Here is a 16,565-nt window from a genome sequence, read left to right as displayed (position 1 = left end):
TTTACCTTAGTCATAGTGCTCTCCTCAACTCTGTACCTTTTATTCTGTTTTCCTGTTCTATTTCTTTGGTGCATCCCTCTCCTGTTCTTGGATTCTTGGGTCCTGTTCTTGGATTCTTGGGTTCTTCTATAGATCCCCATTTTCCTACCACTTTACATCCCATTGTGCTGAGCAACAGAAGGGATACAAAGTTTAGATAAGATAGTCCCCTGCTTTCATGGTACTTTTCTTCCTCGATTCTGAGACACAGGACACATATATACCCCAGAGCACAATGGTCTGCATACTGGAAGAAAAACATTATACAAATGCAAGGACAAGGTACAATAATCTTTTCATAGCTCATACTTTTTCACTTATTTAAAAATGAAACACAGAAAATAGGATCATGGGTTTTTATGGTGGGAAAGGCTATTTTAAGAATAGCTTTTATATATAGATTTTATAGCTTTACAGGCCATCAAGTCTAATTCCCTCATTTCCAGATCAGTAAAGTGAAGTCCAGGTGTTAAATGGCCTGCTCAAGTTCATACAGGTGACTCTATAGTGACAAAGTGATTGAAAAAAGCTATCTTTGTTTAAAATAGCATAGTGCCACTTAGTAACCAAACCTTAGTCTGTTTGATAGATGTTTGCATAGTACATTTTAAAATAAGACTTTGCAAAAAGCCTAGTAATTTTTGTGGCCTTCCCAGTGAGTGTAGTTCTAACAGCAAATTAATAAGGTTTATTACTTTGGGTATGCTCCCAGTCTACTCATCCTTTCATAAGTTACTCCTATTAACATTGTTTTACACAATTATTTCTCCTCAAGTCAACTGATAAATTACCATGAGTGAATCCATGATTGAATCCAACTTGTCAACATAACTTAAGCAAAAGAGTCAACTTCTAAGATATAGGAGATGTTTACTTTAAACAATAGAGCAACCTATAGCTAAGGCAAGAGAGTTGTATTTCATTACATGACAGTATAAGTAAGGAAACCTACCTTCTGGAGGTTCAATATATATATACATAAATATATGTATATATATGCGCATTTATTTTCAAATCTATGTGGATGGATAGAATACAAATTCATTTTAAAAGTGTTAATAAATTCATAGTATCCTTTTGTCATATTTTCTCAATCAATGGATAAATAGTACAATTATTATCATATTAAAGTTATAGAATTTTTTTCCCCATAAAATCAAAATTTCATCTGAATACTAGAAAAGGTTGGAAGCTACTGAGGCTTGGGTGTCAGAAATCATTCCTCCAAAGCCCTTCTCAATTTTTAGGCAAATCAAATTCTTGCTAATTAGAATCTTAATTGAAGTTTACTATATTACAATTAGTTCCCATTTGGAAACTTCTGTTTTTTTAAAACCTCTATTCCTTAACTCCTCATTCATAAAGTCTTGTTATTTTACTTCTGAAATGTCATTCCCATTTGTTCCTTCTCTAGTTCTACTGTCCCAATTCAAAAGGCCCTATTAATATACCTTCTTCACTCCAGGAATTTCAATATTGCCACTCTACCTTCCACATCATTGGCTCTAACCAGAAAAACATATAGTCATTGGGAATACCTTTTATATCTGGTACCTGACAGTACAATTATACCGATTTTGGAGTATAATTTAATTACTATGATCAGAGCTTACCAAATGAATTTGAGACATCTAATCTTCATTATAGCATGGTGATCTTAAATATTATATGAGGAGAGCACATTCTTTGAACATCCCAACCAAACTGCACAGGCTTCTGGAAATGGACTGATGAGAAACTGTCTAGTGAGAACCACTTTATGGTATATGAAGCCCACCTCATGTTGTTCATGGGTGAGGAATTTCTGATCCAGAGAAAATCATTATGACTATCTACTGAGGCAGAGAAGTGTTCTGCCCTTGATGTTTTTCAGAATACCCTTATGATGAAACCATTAGATGGCTGGTTGAAATATAGAGATTTCTAATTATATGTGCTTTAATTGTGGGTCATAGTTATAAATTATTTAACGTCAGATTCTGGATAAAGAACAGAATACTCTATATTTCTTCTTATATACCAATTCTTGCTGCTTACAAACATAACCAAGTCTCTCTCCCATCCTTAAACCTTTACTAGACCTTCTACATCTATCTATTCAATCTAACATACTTCTTTTCTCAGCCAAACTCCTAGAAAAAGCTATCTTACTGTCTCCAGTTCCTCTCCTCTCATTTTTCAAACTTATGCAATATGTCTTCAAACCTCAATTACTCTTTCTTCAGTTACCAATGCCCTTTTAATGTCTAAATTTGATCATTTCTTAGTTTTTGATTTTTATGTAGCTTTTGACACTGTTGACTACCTTGTCTTCCTAAATACTGTCTGGGTTTTTGTGACACTAATCTCCTGGTTCTATGATACTTGTCTGACCATGGCTTCTCAAATTTCCTTTGCTGTTTATTCATCCATATCTTAGCCCTATGGGTCAACACTCAAGGCTGGGTCTTGTCTGGAGCTTTCTCTCTCTTTATACTCTCATTTAGTGACATCAACAGCTCCCGTGGGCTTAATTATTTCTGTAGATGACTTTGCAGATCTATGTTCTGCCCGAGTCCCTTCTGATATTGTCAAAATATCATCACAATTGATAAAAAGCAAAATTGAGGCTCAGAAATTAAATGTCTTATTTTTGGACACAATCAATAATATAGAAGAGATTTTAAAAAATGAAATTCAGGTCTCCTAAGTTCTACTATAAGTATCAGAAAGAGGGTCTTAGAAGCTACATCTCTTCTTCCCAAAACCAGGACTTTGGATCTGTCTCTGCTCTACAAGGTTCACTACTCTTATCATTATTATCATCAATTTTAAAACCGTGTAAACATTTTCTTGAAAAAACTTTAAAAAAAAAGGCATCTCTCTATCAAAATTCTGATACATACAAAGGGAACATTTTCCTCTCTACTCTAGGACACACCAAATGATCAACTTCTACCACTCACCTGTATCTACTATTTTTCCCCATACTCCAACTTGTCCCAATCATTCTTCTGTCCTAGAGTTGCTCTTCTCCATCTTTCTTCTAGGCCTATTCCTCACCAATTTTTTCACACACCTCCTCATGGGTCATTCATCCCCCACTCTTTCAAGGACTTGAATTGGGATGAGGATGGATGCCACCCTGCTTCTTTTCAGGAAGGCCTAATAGACAAAGCCAGCAAAGAGTAACATGATGTTAAAAGGACTGAATCTGTGCACTTTGCCCTCTGTTCTGATTGAAATGATTCACAAAGTGCTCCATGGATTTTTAGATACATCTTAACATGCTCCTAATGCTAGGGATCTATTCAACTTGTTGCATGAATTAAAATGAGTTGCAAAAATGTGGCACCTACATTCAACAGTGCCAATGGTAAAGGCTATTAGGCCCAAGGAAATCACCCTCTGACAACAAGAAAAGTTGTCTAGCATACTCCCAATTAGTTAGCAGTAGTTAGATTCTTCAACACAGATCATCCCAGCACATTGCAGAAACACATGCTACTTCTTCACCCCATCAATTACATCAACAAGTATTTATTAAGTCTTTTCTGTGCTATAAAATATGCTAAACAGTGGGGATTCAAAGAAAAAGGAAAAACAGCAAGCTTGAACTTTTCACTAACTCATTCTGCCTTTATCTCTTCCTCTTCCACATTCCAAATTCTTTAGTTACTTCAAGCCCATACTCCCTTTATTCCTAATTCACACCTTACTGCCAAGAATTACCTATAAAGCTCTCTACTAAATACAACCCACTGGCCAAAACCATTTTCTTACATTAGGTCAACAATAATGTAAACAAAATCTGATGTCTTCTCTTCTTTTTCTAAAAAGTTAGAAGATTATAGGAATGGAACATTGCACCTATTCACAGATGCCAGCCATTGTATTGGTCAGTTTGCTTGATTGGTTTTCTTTGTTACAAGGTAGAGTTAGGGAGAAAATTACTGACACTGAATTTGGGAACATTTACACCAATAAATGTTTTTTAAAAAGCCATCTTCATCTATTACAATCGCCAATTTAAGAAGTTGCATCCTCCCTGCCTATAAAAAATATGCTTAACCTATAACAAATCCTACTCATTTTCACTTTCTTCCAGATCTACAAAGGAATACATACATACACACATTGACACCCCATATCACAGATCTATCTTCTTCTATGCCTAACACCAGGAAAACTCTACATCGCCCAAAGAGAGCAAAAGGCTTGTGTGACCAGCAAACAATGTTTGAAAACACATTTTCTCTTTACTCATTTTCTCTAGTTATTATTATGCTAGTTTTTTTTTGGGGGTGGGGGAAGGGGGGTGAGAAAGAGAAAAGGATAAAAAGCAGTATGAAGCCTAGAAATGAAGGGTGCTAAAGACAAGCATGTGGGATGAAATAAAATGACCACTCAACTCAAATTATGATTACAAACTTGGAGTAAGAGTGGATAGAAGATTCAGTCTTTATTCTTACTCATAAGTAAGGGGACACGCCCTAATGGCAATGCTCAAATCATGGGTGCAGATATAAGCATTTTATAGATTCCAGACACAAGACCCCCCTCCCCATCCCCTCCATCTAATACCCCATGATCTGGGAGCCAAACTTACAATCTAGGCACCAAAGTCTACCCAATTAAAAAGCAACAAGTTACATAGCTGTGTGCTTCATCAAAAGTTTCCACCAAGGAAGGGAGGTTATGAAGAGATAGCTATGTCCTCAGGAAAGCCTCCTCTGGCTCCTAAAGGTCAGAGAAAATTAGGTACTATATAGCCTAATGGTTTTCTTGAGACAAGAGGCCTCCCAACTCACTGGGCCTGTGGCAGTAAACAAAATGCCCTTGAGGTCTTAGTCTGAAATCTTAAAACAGGTTTTCATTCCCTAATGGGGTCTATGATGGAAATCCATCCTGAGAAAAACAAATTAATTTTCTCTAGGCACACAAGCAAGCTGAGCTTTTCCAGACATTCTATATCTATTAGGACTTAACTACCCGAGTTCATTAGTCTCCAATGGGGGTAAATTAGCACTCATTTTTTTCATTCCCAGAACTTAATATACTTGGGCTAAATAAATATTTATCAATTTGAGTTGTTCTCTGAATGGAGGATGGACTAACAGAGACCACTCCTATGTGTCATCCTTTCCTCATTAACCAGGGGGTTGGAGCAAGTTTTTACATTTTCCCTATATGGAACCCAGCTCTAAGTTCTCTTGTCATGCTCAATAAACATCTAAAAACTGAGAAATTTACTCACCTCGGGAGAATTGTAGTCTCTGTAACTTAGAAGCCAAAATTGAACAGGGCATTAGGATGGGAAAAGGGAAGGACCACCCAGCCCTGATGAAAGAAAGGGAAAGGAAAACGGTCAGATATTTGGAGAGGGGAGGAAGGGTCTAATGGAGGGAGCCAAAGACCAAACTCTATCCCTCCATATACTGACTGTGGGTGGTAGAACAGGTTCTCTTCCTTCTCTGAAACTGTCAGTGAAAGAAAGGCAAACTCTGTGGAAACCCCTCATTCTGTTTCTCTCCATATTTGGGGGACATAACTTTACTATTCTTTTCTTCCAAGCATTGATCCCAACTCTGTTCCCTAAGCATCCTTATTTCCTCTCTCCAGCTCTGTCTTAAAATGACTGCGGCAAAGGGTTCTTTTAACGAGGCCTCTGGCTGGCAGCAAGGGTGGGTGTGACTCCGGAAGGAGGCATGAGCAGAGAACCTCTGACTGTTGTGATGCAGTGGAAGATGTCTATGACATCATGAAGCTGGTTAGCAGGAGGATGGTGCGGGTCACGGGGAAACTATGGTAGCGGGGAGATGGCAAGGCGATGTAGTTAGACAACGCTGGACGCCCTGACATCAGCAGGGCTGAGGTGACGTTGGCACCAGCCCCCCAAGCCGGAGGAGGAAGGCGATTGTTACGTGCTGGGGGTGGCAGTGACGTAGTAACAGGGCGCGGGGACGCTGGAACGCGGAGCTGAGGCAGGCCAGGGAGAAAAGGGCAGAAGCCGGGGGTAGGTGGGATGGAGAAGGTGTTCCCACTTACCTCCCCCAGGTGCGGGTCCGGAGGTCCGGGGGACCGGAGCCGCCGAGGCCACTGCCTCCTCCTCCAGCCCCCGAAAGATACACACAATACACACCGGAAGCGGAATCTACGCTCCACGAGTCCCACCCCGGGCTGAAGCCGCTGTGCCCAAAGCCGGCTGGGGGGAGGAGCCCGTGATGCCATCGCCAACAAGCCTCGGGTATAAATGAGGCTCAACCCCGATCAGCTGGGGCGAGAAGGGATTAAGAAAAACCGGCTTTTGGCCGTTGCGTGGTACCCGCCCAATGGACCAGCGAGGCCATCGCGAGAAGGGCGGAAGGAGGGGGCGTTGGGCACGCACGCCTGCGCAAAGATCACAGACGGCGGGGCAGCCTCGAGAAGGGCGGGCGGTGGCTGGAGTGGGAGGGGCCTAGGAACGCAGGCGCCTTGGAGCCAACTGAGGCTACTGAGAAGCCCGCGCGGGCTAGAGTGGTTGCAGTGACCCAGCGGGGTGTTAAGCTTAAGCGGTCGCGAGCGCCCTCTTTCGCCGTCCCGGAGGACGAGGTGAGGCTGGGTCTCTCGGTGGGAAGCCTGGACGACCACACCCCAAATCCTATGTCCTGGGCCTAGGAAGCGGACCTGGAGGGAGGTTAAGGCAGGACTCCTAGCGGTACAGTGGCCCTGCCCATTCCTCCTCACACCCGTGGAGGGGGAAGGTTACCAAAATCAAATCTAAAATGAAAACTAATTTACTTCATTGACCTTTTTGTCGCCAGAAAAACGTTTTGCTTCAAATGCCATGTGAACATGAGCTACTCTTAAATAGCGTCCCCGACTTAAAATCACCTATCTGTAAGAAGCCTCCTTCCCCCTCCCTGTTAATGAAGGTAGTTAAACCTATTTTGAAGGTGGAGGAAATAGGTCCCTTGGGGTCAGTGCAAAAATGCATCTAAACCCCAAAGCACTCTGTTGCAATCCGGACCTCCCATCTAATACTGCCTTAAATTTGAGTTCTTAAGTGTCATCTGGCTTGCAAAGACCACTGTGATGTGTGAAATCTCTGGAGTGATAGTGGGGGAAATTTGCAGACTTGGGAGAGAGGCAACTAGAGTTGGTTCTCAGGCTCCTGGACCCCATGTGGGAGAATCCACAGGAACAGGAGGTGAACTGGTATGCTCAGAAAGGTGTGGCTACTAAAACTTGTAAAGAGTGATAACAACTATATCCTTAGAGACTATTAGTGTTTCACAGCTTAAGTTGAGAAAATGCCTAAAGTTTTGCTAAGCTTACCCTTCAACTAATTTTCAGAACTGATGACCAGCTGACCTTAGTTTTGTCTTAAAAGCCCCACACCTGTCACTTTTTTTTTTTTTGGTAAGAGCCTTCTAACTGGTCTCCCTATTTCCAGTCTTTTCTTTTTTCAGTTCATCCTTTACAAAGTAATCTTCCAAATACACTGGAATAATAACCATGTAGCTGCCTCTTGCTAGCCTTACTAAACTGAACTTCTAGCTCTTCCCTAAGACATCCAACATTCATCTTCCTTAGTGGTGGTGGTGGTGGTATGTGAATCTCCAATCAGTCCAGAGGGGAAATACATGAGTGTGTTGTTGCCCCATTGGCCAAGCTGAATGTTTACAAAGAAAGCAACAGTTGAATGCATAGAAACCACTGATGGGGGCAGATAGATGACACAGTGGATGAAGTACTGGCCCTGGACCTGAGTTAAACTGAGTTAAAATGACCTCAGACACTAGTTGTGTGACTCTGGGCAGTTAATTAACCTTGCTAACCTCACTTTCCTCATCTGTAAAATGATCTGGATAAGGGAAGAGCAAACTACACCAGTATCTTTGCCAAGAAAAACCCAAAAGAGTCAGCTACAGCTGAACAACAAAAACTAATAGTTGACATTTGCCTTACAAGGTCTGTAAAGCCTTTTACTGGTCTTATTTGAGCTTCAGACATAATAAGCATTGGGTATGGCTAATTTAAATTTCTCCAGCTGGAAATGATTTTTCTTCTAGGATTTTAAGAGTGTGTTTATCTTGGGTCTTTGCTTTATTCCCTTTATATCAGAGCTGTTTGTGTATACATTTAATACTGTAAATTTCTGGAGGGTAAGTTTTGTTGTTTTTCTTGTAGAAATGGATACATAAACACATGTATGTATGTGTGTGTGTGTGTATATATAGTCAACTTTGTTTTATGAAACTCCCAAGTTTGCCCTGTCCCTTGGGAACTTGCCTTAATTGAAGTCCCAGACTGACCTTTGCTTAGACTGATCAATAAACCTTAAAGTACTTAATGATACCAATTTATATGGAATTAGTGGGTATAATCAAATCTTAAGTACCCTTTTGTCTTAGAAGTTTCTCCCATTGTATAAGAGGTTTCACCTAGGTAGTCCAGCTAGTTGGACTCCTTCTTCCCTTGGGTTCATTGTAAAGACAATCAGTTGAACCTTCCTATATTCCCCAAAAGAAATATAAGAACCCCAAGTTGTTTAGCTTTTTGGAAAAATCTCCCTTCGAGGTGCTTTTTCCTGGAGACAGTATTCCCAGAGTACCAGAGCTTTTCACTGTGTGGTATCTAGCGCTTGACTCTTTGTGTAGTGGCTGATCAGAATATTGTCTTCCTTGACCTGATTAAAGACTTGTTCTTTTTAACTACTTTAGTGGTTCTGTGTTTTTCAGGGTTGACATATTTTGAGGCCCCAGTGAGATTCAAAGTTGTTTCTGCTTAAATCATCCACTAGAGGGACTCTAGACGTGTGATATCCATAGGAACCCATTGAGTTCCAGTCCTGTCTCAACTTAGCAGGTTGGCTGGGTAAGTGAAACTTGACAATGAACTTGTGTATTTGGGAGAGTGAACCACTCTTTAATCAGGAGTTTGTTGAACTATGGGCAATCACAGGGATGTGTCTGCCCCAGTATTTCATGTAGGTGACTACTACCAGAGATGTCCTTAAATTATGGACCAGGCCTATAAGATATTTGGACTGTAGGTGTGGAGATAATTAATTTCCATACTCATATGTATGTGTTTGGTTGTATGTATGTGAGTGAAGCAAGGCAGGTGTGTCTTTTCCCACCCTTACCCTACAGAAGGCAGGAAAGGGGATGGTGTGGTATTTTTGAGAGTTACAAATAGCAGAGCAAAAGAATCTATGTGGATGGTTGGCTGAAGCTTTGAATGGAAATGGAGCTGGAGTGTTGGAGTCTGGGTTATTAAACCCAAAGTGTTTAAGTTTTGGTAACTGCTTTGGACCAATTAAAATGGAGGAAAGTTCCTCATGGCATGAAATGCTATAAGATTTTTTTTAATGGTTGTAGGTTTTTTGAAAAAAGCTTATAGAAGCTTGAGAACTTAAGTTCTGGATTTATTCTAGGTTTTGTCTATATTGTATTCCTAAAATCAAGGTTTCACTATAATAACCTGAAAAGCTTGCAGTTTAAATGTTAGCCACTAATGTTTGAAGCTGTACTGTTTATTCTCCCAAAAGCTAAAAGTAGAGAAACTTCCTATCTGGATATTAGAATCTCCAGCAGGAGACAAAGGAAGGTCCAGGATTCATAACTTTATATTTTAGTGTTTTCCTTTACAGTATTTAGCATGGTGAATGTGGAAAATAATGTATATTGAAAGCAGTTAATTTTTAAATAGTAACAGTAATGAGATACATTTTTAATTCTAGGTATTAACTCTTGATTTAAATGATGTGATTTCAAAATTTTTAAGCTATTCTGTCTAGAGAACTAAGACTTTTCTGATTAACATGTATGTGTTCTGGCGTATATGAAAGTTAATTTGAATATGGGAAACTGCAGACCTGACTGGTTATTGCCAATGGACAAGAACTATTTGGGAAAATACTTTGTGATTAATGGTAAAAAACCTTGAGCATTTTAATTGAGCACCCAAAGTGCCTTGTGGAAGCAGCTTCTGCCTTAGACCAAAAGAGATGTAGGGCTTAGCTGATTCAAATGCAATATTATCTTGGATCCATACGTGAGAATTATAAATCTTGAAATCTCTCAGACTTGTGAATATTAAAAATTTCCCTATCAGGGAATTCTTAATTGGAACAAATTCCCTACTGAGAAACATTCCCCATTTTGATGTGAGAACTCGCCAGGATCAGAAATGGGAGGACCCCTACTCTACCTGTACTTAAGACTGCTTTAGGAGAGAAAACTCCTTGCTAAACAATGAAAAGTACTTGGATCCATGCTTATGGTGGGGCAAGGAGTTCTTTGAGCCAGGCCTGTTTTTAGAATTGATACAATGGGATGCTAGGTACCTAAAAGGGTCGGGCAAGTTTTCTCTTGATGAGATTAGTTGATTCAGCTGTGTTTTCTCTCATTCAGACTTACTGAGGAGATTGGTCGACTTAGCAGGAATTTATATGGGCAGTCCTTTGGAAAGCGTCTACAGTGATTGGTAGATGTAGGGACTTAGGGGAGGTGACATGGGAGAAAAAACCCTATATAAGAAAAAGCAGAATCTCTTGAGGAGATATCCTTTTGGAGGATCTCTGATGAGGACCGCTTGGGAAGAATCTCTTGAGAGAGGCTCTGGAGAAGGGAAGCTCTTGGAGGACAATCTCTAAGGAGATCTCGCTGGAGCTCTCTCTGGTGAAGTCAGCTGAGATGGAGCTGGCCTGGTGTCACTAGAATCCCTGTTTAGGCAGATCTTGTGGTGAGTGTTAAAAGACTGACTGACTGATTCTCTCTCTTAAGAGAGAGGTCTAGGCCATATTGGCTTGAGGCCCTTCATAATTATTCCTTTCCTACTCTTTCTCTCTTTCTCTTATTCCTCATTATATTATTAATTAAAAATCTCTATAAAACCCAGTTGACTTGGGTATTTGAATAATTGGGAATATTTCCCTGGTGACCACCTTATATTTGATTTAAAAACCAAGACACTGTAGTGAAACATATTTTCTGCGGTCAAATTTACTCACCCTCTCTTATATCTATCACAATTTATATCTTCCACTATTTTAATCACTACAGTTTAAGACCTAAACCATTTAAATTATAACAGAATGGAATAAAAAGGTAAGAAATGGGGATGGACAGCTATTGTAATTTAAGTACTCTCTCCTGATTTAAAGATAATCTTAAATTTTTCCTTAATATTCTGATTTAAAGATAATCTTGAATTTTTTCTTAATAATCCTGTTGAGTGTTTGTTTTGTGGAAATCCTTAAGGATTCTGCTTTTCTGAGAAGATAAGGCCACCCCATTGCAGCCTAAATTTTGGAGTTTTAATGTAAATTTCCAGAGTACAAATGTTGCATAGAAAATTTATTAAATTCTGATGGCTTCCTTTTTCTGGTGGATTCCCTTTATCTCTTCCTCTGTAAGTCTAGAAGATTGATTCCATTCAGCCTCTACCTTTGGATATTGTCTCTGACAGATGAAGCCATTGGCACAGGCTGTTTTTGGAAAGGATTTTCCCACGTGGGAATTCTCCAGTGACATTTTGCACTTTTTATCCCCAGTCCTTGAGTGTGGTTGATGCTATTAAAATCTATTAAGTTAATTTTGCTCGATTCTTGTTGATCTTTTTGTTCTGTTGCAGAGAATTTATTCAGAATCCTTGGAACCCTAACTATTAACTCAGTCATTTCCTAGAGAGCTAAAAACCTAGACAAGGTTTTTTCTATAGACTGAAGCAGGAATCCATCTAAGTTCTCTGTACAAGGAACCTTATAGGCAAAATGGGAAGGACTTCACCAAGTCTCAGAAGACTACTGAACTGGGCTAAGTATCCTTTTTTCCCTCTCCCTTCCTTTCCTTGCTTTTTAAAATTTTCCCTAAACCAGACAACAACCTGAGAACTAGAAAAATCATAAAGGAAGGACCTAGTCTTCACATCTAACTAGAGTAGGAAAATTTCAACTCAGTTGTGTTTTATTTTGTTAGGTTTAAGATTTTTTAAGATTAAGAGGATTAAAATAATTTAGTAGCTGATTAATCCAAATAGTTTCAACAAAATTTCCAGAGTGCTTTTTCTAGGTTTGTAAAACATATGTTCAGTGTATGTGCAGAATTGCAGAATGTAATAATTTCTCAATCTGATATCAGGAGAATTTAGGAAAGAACAATGGAACCTGATAGTTTTTATGGCTACAATTGTTAACAATAGGAAATAGTTATATTTAACCCATACATATTTGGAGTCAACTGCCATTCAAGGTTAAATTGTATGGGACTGTATTTGGAAGGAATGCTATGGAGAAAATTGGTTGGTGATGGAAGCAGTCCTATGAATATCTTCTGCTAACTGCAGGTATAGTTCCAGATCATGGCAAGGCTGAGAGGATACCCAATTGGATTCCCTAGAAAGAAACTTCAGTTTTATACCTAGCAAATTGCCATCTTATACCTGGCATTAATACTCCAAATTTTGGGGGAGCATTTCTTCCTTATTTTAGTTGTGTCCCTCTTTTCTCCTGTTATGGCAAGTTTTCTGGAATCATGAAAGGTAGAAAGTCTTAGGCTAAAGCTGAAATATATAAGAATTGAAGATGCAGGTATATGTAGACATTTTAGCCATTCAAACAATTAAGTAGATGAATAATGAGTTTTAGTAATCAGTAGGAAAGAATGACCTATGATCTTATTACCTTAGAATTCCATTTACTGGGATGTGTCTTAAATGTATTATTTAACATATATGTATATAATATAAAATGCATATCCTGAATGTGCACAAGAATTAAAGGAATATGAAATAATTTTTTAAAAATAGTAGTTAATATGAGTAAAATATCTAATCCATTTGAGCATGGTTAATAGTTGTTACATTTAAAGTGAATTAAAATATATTGTTTTAGATCCTCAGCATCTCATTCTCCTAAAGGGGTAAGTGAGAATGTTGAATTTAAGGGAAATGAGAAGTATTTTAATTTTTGAATTTAATTTTAATTTTGAGAATTTTAATTTTAAAATTGTCTTGAAACTGAAATTGTCATGCAAGCATTCTTAATATTGTTTTGGGTTTTATAATAGGATATTTAATTAAACTTTTATTTAGTATTAGCTGGTATTTTATTTCTTTTTCACAAATGGTGAGTGGGGTCATTTCCAGGTTTACAAACCTTGATAAGTCTGTGATGTGGATTTTATTTTTTGCTTTTATATTTCTATAGTTTATCTATTTTTTAAATGTTGCTTTTACTATGCAATTACTTTGGTATTGAAATAAATGGTAGGGATTTGGGAATGGGGTTGGATGTTATTTAACTGTATGGTAAGGCAAACTTTTCTGAGCAAGTATAGCTTATATATATTTGTACTTGGTATAAATGGATTTTAATAGAAATAGTCAGATATTAAAAGCTAGCTAATGAGGTTATTCTTAATATTGTTCAAAGCACCAGTAATTTCTAAGGACCAACAGAACATTTCAATCAGACCAAAACAATGGAATGTCTGCTGTGACTGACAAAATAATTTAGTCATATATCTGAGAAAATTATCTGAAGAGTCAGTCAGCTCTTATTGGAGAATTTGGTTATACATTTCTCATATTTTCTAGGAATGAAACTGGTCTAAGAACCCTTCTAGATAAGGAGAGTTCTATAAAAGGACACTAAAGCCTACATGTAGATAGATCCATAGGACTTGAAAGACATGAAAGACATTGGGAAATGGGGTAGTTTTTATTGTGGAGATTTTGCCAAAGGCAGAGTGCCTGTCTTCTGACTAACTTCAGTGTTTCCTTAACTGCAGATGCCAATTGTCCATAATTATGCCCCTTGTCCTGAGGGTCAAGACCTCTTTGGGCATATACTTCTTTGTCCTTTTGTGAGGTGGAATCCATCTGACCAAAAGGGGTTTTATGCCCTTGTCCCTTGGGAACTTGCCTTAAGGGAAGTCCCAGACGGACCTTGTCTTAGACTGACCAATAAACCTTAAAAGTACCCAGTGATCTCAACTTAGATGGAATTAGTAGATATAATAAAATCTTAAGTACCCCTTTGTCTAAGAAGTTTCTCTCATTGTATCAGAGGCCTCTCCCTGGTGTTCCAGCTGGTTTCTCCTTCCTTTGTGTCTATTGTAAAGCCAATCAATTGAATCCTTCTGTCCAAAATTTCCCAAAGATATAAGACCTCAAGTTCTTTAGCTCTTTGGAAAAATCTCCCTTCGAGGTGCTTTTCCCCACCTTTCCTCCCAGAGTCCCAGAGCTTTGTCCCTGGGTGATATCTAGCACTTAACTCTGTGTAGAGGCTGATCAAAGCATTGTCTTCCTTGTTGTGATTAAAGACTTGTTCTTTTTAACTATGTTAGTGGTTGTGTGTGTTTTTTTTTAAGGTTGACAGTATATATGTATAATATACACAACATACACACAAATATCTACATCTCAGAATCCTTGCTGCCCTTCAAGGTTTAGCTTACATATTACAAACTTAAGGTCCTAACAAAGGTGAAACCTCTTAGAATGCCCCCAACTGCTAATATTCTCCCTCTTTTCAATTTATCTAGTGTATTGTACTTCAGAGAATGTAAGTATTGGAGGGCAGGGAAGATTTTGTTTTTGTTACAGTATCCCTAGAGACTAGCACAGTACCTTTTAAGACAAATGTATTCACTAAATGTTTGCTAGAATGGTGAATGAAAGTTCAGCAGTTCACAACTCATTAAGAAAAAAAATATATAAAGGACTCTAAGAAAATTCTATTTCTTTTTCTATTCCTTGGCAATTCCACATGCATCCACTGGTTTGTTAGTATCTCTAGGCACATGATTCTCAAATCTATATTCTGCTTCAATCTCTCCTTGAGCTCAAGTACTACATCTTCACCTGGGTGTTCTACTGGCACCTCAAATATCTAAACTGGACTTACCTTTTATCTTTTTGTAAGAATTAAATTTAAGAGACTTGGCTGTAGATGAATAATTTTATTAAATTAAAAGGAGAAAAAAAAGTAGGGAAAAAGTAGGTAGTGTGCTGGCTAATCTGTGGCCACCATTTGGGGCCTCCTCGCTACACTCCCCACAGGTCTAGTCAGCATCAACAGGCACACCAAGACCCTAATTCTTCCTTGCCTCACCTTCATATAGTCTTTTCTTTGCCCACTAACTCTCACACATCACATCTTGGGAACCAACCATAGTTTTCTAATTTGCCTTTGTCACCCAGGGGGGGAAGTGCCTGGGAAGTCTCTCTGCTGTCTCGAGATATCCTTGGCTGCCTTGCTTCATTTTTCTGGCTGTTGTTCTGCCCTCATGACTAAATTTATCCAATGATTTTCCTCACATAGGCTTCACTTCCAGTCAGAGTTCAAACTCACACCAGGTACCTGTAGTCAAAAAGGGGAAAAGGATAAATTCCCTTTTTACATTTTCTTTCCACTGTGTGAAGTAGAAATTTAAGGGGACCCTGAAAATATCAAAATACACCCTCTTAAAAAGAACACTGGAATCTTTAAAATGGAATGTATTTATTGAGAGAGAAATGTGGGACACTGCCTCTCAAGTCATGGTCCTCAGACAAAAGCCCCCAAAAATTTACAGAGAGAGATATGGCCATGTCTGCCTCAGATCCACCAGAGACAGACTCTGATATAATGTTCCAGATATAGTATGTTCTCAAGTTTACTCCCAATTTAAGAGGAAAATACAATAGAATTAACATTTCAAGAAGTTGGAGATGGGGCTAGCTGGGTGGCTCAGTGGATTGGGAGTCGGGCCCAGAGATGAGAAGTCCTGGGTTCAAATATGACCTCAGACACTTCCCAGCTATGTGACCTTGGGCAAGTCTTGGGCAAGTCACTTAAAAAAGTTGGAGACAATGTTGAATAGCTTTACAGTGGGTACAATCAAGCAAATTAACATTTTATTTTTATTTATTTGTTCATTTATTTGTTTATTTTTAAGAGTTCACACAGCTGGGAAATGTCTTGAGGTCATATTTGAACCTAGGACCTCCTGTCTCTAGGCCTGGCTCTCAATCCAGTAAGCCAGGGGTCCCCAAACTACAGCTCATGGACCACATGCAGCCCCCTGAGGCCATTTATCTGGCTGCCACCACACTTTCGGAAGGGGCACCTCTTTCATTGCCAGTCATTGCATCCTGTACTCCTGAAGTACTGTATTTGGTGATGCCGCAAAGCGCAGTGTTGCTCACGTATAGTACTACTTCTGGTGACAAAATCCTTTGCATGGCCCCTTGTTCTGAGAGTAACTGAATGAGAATGAGGCGCCGCACAAAGGATTATGTGACTGCACAATGTAAGATGTCAGCATGGTGAGTGGTGATCTGGGGACGGGGATTCCGTACTGTGTATACTGCTGCCCAGTTTAGTAGTGGAAGTTATGGGCCTGTGCAATGTGTGACAGGCCCATCACAGCCAGCGCTGCAGTCTCTGCTATCCCAGACATCAAATTACAGTGTCACAGGCCCAGCACCGCCTTCAGTACTGTATTCAGGCATTGGATCACGGCGATCTGGCCTGTGACATCAGCAACCATCTTTGGCAGCACTTATGTATGTGA

The 16,565-nt window shown here is 39.1% G+C and overlaps 1 protein-coding gene across 13 annotated transcripts in view; it reads right to left on the bottom strand.

Annotated features, from left to right (window-relative positions):
• The window catches only part of TRIM39 (tripartite motif containing 39), a 55,501-nt gene that overhangs the window by 8,640 nt on the left and 30,296 nt on the right, over positions 1-16,565 (bottom strand). The window contains exons 1-4 of one of the 13 annotated variants that reach the window (XM_056817819.1): positions 6,067-6,204; positions 5,276-5,358; positions 2,985-3,183; positions 6-167 (exon numbers count right to left, since the gene is read on the bottom strand). The exons of 1 other annotated variant lie outside the window; for it this stretch is intronic. The gene's annotated coding sequence lies outside the window, so the exon portion shown is untranslated. Of the gene's footprint in view, positions 1-5; positions 168-1,652; positions 2,957-2,984; positions 3,184-5,275; positions 5,359-5,461; positions 5,601-6,066; positions 6,205-16,565 lie in introns of those variants that run through there. 11 more of the 13 variants (XM_056817823.1, XM_056817820.1, XM_056817818.1 and 8 more) reach the window with 11 other exon arrangements.

The sequence above is a fragment of the Monodelphis domestica genome, chromosome 2 (genome assembly GCF_027887165.1).
Source record: "Monodelphis domestica isolate mMonDom1 chromosome 2, mMonDom1.pri, whole genome shotgun sequence".
Classification (NCBI taxonomy): Eukaryota; Metazoa; Chordata; class Mammalia; order Didelphimorphia; family Didelphidae; genus Monodelphis; species Monodelphis domestica.
Note: the sequence above shows the minus strand (reverse complement) of the source record. Positions and strands in the feature narration are given on the sequence as shown.